Genomic DNA, 3060 nt, shown 5'->3' on the forward strand with positions numbered 1-3060 from the left:
GCCTGCCTGCTCCCGTGGGCCGCCTCCGCCGCCGAGGGCCGGGCAGGCTGCGCTGAGGGCTGGGGGCGCCTCACGGAGCGGCGCCGCGCCGGGCCAGGCTGCGGGACCGGCGGCCGCCGCGCCCTGAGGTGAGGCGGGGGGGCTCTGAGGGAGCCGTGAGAGGAGCGGGGGGGGGAATGAGGGGAGCGGCCCCGCCCGCAGCCGCCGCTCCCTGAGGCGCGGGGCCCGGGGAGGGGGCAGCGGCCGCGGGGCTGAGGGGAGCGGCCCCGGCTGGGCTCTGCCCGGCTCGGTTCGTCTCGGTTCCCCCCCGGCCTCTGGGCAGCGGGGTGCGGAGCTGGCCGCCTCGTTCCCCCCTCCCGGAGCCTGTCCCGCAGCGGGTCTGGCAGCCGCCGGCCTTCCCGGGAGGCTGCTGGAGACCGGCCCGGCGGGGGGCGAAGCGCCCGGACACTCCGACACCCCGCCCGGCGGTCCCCTCGGGACGGCCCGGGCTGTGCGCTGCCGCCTTCCTCAGCAGCAGGCAGGGCTGGGCTGGTGCTTTAAGACACCTGTGGAGTTTTATTTCCACTTTCTTCACTATTTTCAACTTTTAGGCAGCCTCTCGTGAGGTGCTGGGGGTGCTGCTGCCTGCTGGGGCATTTGCGTGCCTTGAAGCAGCCCGAGCACCCTGTGCAGGACAGCAGGGGGGTGGCAGCGCTGGGTTGGTGGTTTACAACCTACTGAACTCGTGTATCTGATTCTTCTTTCTGTCGGAGATGGCTTTTATCTACGAAGCCTTGTAAACGGAAGTCTTCGGTTCTCAGATTAATATGGTTTATGGCCTTAGGACGGCTTCTGAAGTTAGTGCTGAAAGTAGCATGTTTCTACAAAAGCGGCTTTTGTGTGCACTCTCTCACATAGCAGTCGGCAGAAACCCACAGGTATCGTGCGTTTTCTTTTTCTAATGCCTGTTGCCTCCCATTTTAGCTTTTAAACCCCCATCATATTATAAAAGTCCCAGCCCTCTAGTCACTTATTTATTGGCTTGTTAAATTGAACCACATCTGCTGCTGTGAAGCCAAAATTTGTTTTAAAATTTTATCACAGGACTCATTTTTAGCAGAAGACACTATAAAAATAATTTTACCTTAGTTTCTGAAGAAAAAAGTTCATAAAAAGGCAGCGGGAACAGTGTAGTCCTTATTCAGAACAGGCCTTATTCCCTTAGAGCATTCAGGTATTCCTAAACACAATCATTAAGCATTGTACTTGATTTATTTATTTTTTATTTTTTGTATGATCAGCTGTGAAAAAGGTTAGCTTGGACATGTTAAAACTTAATTAAACTGTTTGTCAATCCATTAAGAGGAACTAGTATGGCAAGATAACTTTGTGATGTCTCATCGTACAAGCCTAAAAGGACATCAGTGATGCTCAGAAAGGGGGAGTTTTGGAAAATGGTAGGTGGAAATACTTTTTCAAGCGATGTAATTAAAGTGGAACTAGCTGCCAGAGGAAATTATTCAGCAGGATTCGAAGCAAGCAGATATTTGTACGAATACCAAAACCATCTACTGCATTTATAACAAAAGCCAAAAAAACAACGTTTAGTGGAGTTACTAAGGCACATGACTCAGGGGTCAAACTAATCTTTATGGGAATGAGAGGTGTACTTTTCTGTACTAAGGAATATTTAAATATGTCTCCCGCAGTGCTCTTGTGCCATCCTCAAATTACCAGGGAGGGGGGATTGGAGGGGATTGGTGTTGGAGGGCTTGGTCCCACGTCGGGTGGGAATACAACGAGTCATATTGTTAATTGGCATTGCTGTGAAGGCAAAAGTTCAAAGGTCCTCCTGCTGAAACTTGTTCCCGTGTTAATAACGTCTGACACGCAAAGAGTGTTAGGTCTGCCTGTGTGTAAAATGGAAAAACACTCAATAGTGCTGTGTCTGCGTGCGTACACGTGAAGCGTTACAAGCTTGGAACGCGTGCTTGCTTCCGAGAAGGCTCGTGTATTGGCAGCGGCAGGTTTTTCCCTTGACAGTAGATTTCAAGGACTGTCAGACTGAGATATTCTAGGTGCATGTTTTCTTCACTTTACAGAGAAACTGAAGGGAAAAAAATGCATAGTTGCCAGCAGTGTTGCACGTTCTTGAAATGTTATACTCTGTGTGAATGTTCATTTGAAAGGCCGTTCTTCACATTTTATGATTTCCTCCCAGATTCACCTTCCCGCAGCCCCAAAGTCTTGCTGATCTATCAGCTTTTTGTTTACGCGCTCATCATGCTCATTGAAAATGCCTTGCTTTGGAGTGACTTTCCTCTTTGTTACAGAGATTCAGCATGGGTGAGCCCACCAGTTTCTCCTGGGAAACTGTTTCATCTCTCTGCCTTTAGGGGTTGTGTTTTGTTACAGGTTTGAATGTAACTTCCAGCGACTGAGTCCAGCACTTCTCAGCAAGACTCCAAAGTTGTACGCTGCTGGAGTTGTTCTTCCCTGCGTCAGGACCCACACACAAGGATCAGGTCACGCCTGGAATTCTGTTTCATAAGCTGAAGACGGTGCATTCCTAAATCTTGCCCTAGGGGCGTTGTGTTTTTCTGGGGAAAAGGGTTTTATTCCCTGGATAATGTGGGGGCCCTTTACGTTCTCTGGCATTTCACCATCTTTCTGCACTTGTAGGTACCAGTTGCTACTCTGAGCGCAGTCACTGAATGTAGTTTGTTCTGCCAAAGTGAAAATAACTGTGATGTGACTATGAGAGGTAGTTGTATAAACAAAATGATTCCTGTTTGGGTTTCAATTCTTAAAATCACCTATTTCCAGTATTTGTTGTTTCTCTTGCTTATCTGAAGGGAATAAATTTTGTTTGATAGGGAAACAGATCCATGCTCTTGACTTAAACGAGAAGCAGCTACCAGGCTCTGCTTGCTCCTTTGTGCCTAGACGTCTGTGATCCAATCTGGCTGTCCAGGAACAGCCCCAGACGGGGCGTTCTGACTGCTTACACTGCAGCTGACAGGAATCAGGATTCATATGGTACTCTGCGCCTGTTCAGAAACAAAGGCAAGCACAAATTTA

At 49.7% G+C, this 3060-nt stretch overlaps 1 protein-coding gene and 1 long non-coding RNA gene across 2 annotated transcripts in view; one reads left to right on the forward strand and one right to left on the reverse strand.

The window, feature by feature from the left end:
• Nucleotides 1-258, reverse strand: part of CTDSPL2 (CTD small phosphatase like 2) — a 42596-nt gene extending 42338 nt beyond the window's left edge. The window contains exon 1 of the mRNA XM_035335751.1: nt 240-258. The gene's annotated coding sequence lies outside the window, so the exon portion shown is untranslated. The remainder of the gene's footprint in view (nt 1-239) is intronic.
• Nucleotides 259-668: 410 nt separating this feature from the next.
• On the forward strand, nt 669-2807 carry LOC118172021. Its single transcript, XR_004753521.1, has 2 exons — nt 669-917; nt 2395-2807. It is a non-coding gene; the product is annotated as an uncharacterized LOC118172021 (long non-coding RNA).
• Nucleotides 2808-3060: the final 253 nt, after the last annotated feature.

The sequence above is a fragment of the Oxyura jamaicensis genome, chromosome 10 (assembly GCF_011077185.1).
Source record: "Oxyura jamaicensis isolate SHBP4307 breed ruddy duck chromosome 10, BPBGC_Ojam_1.0, whole genome shotgun sequence".
NCBI lineage: Eukaryota > Metazoa > Chordata > Aves > Anseriformes > Anatidae > Oxyura > Oxyura jamaicensis.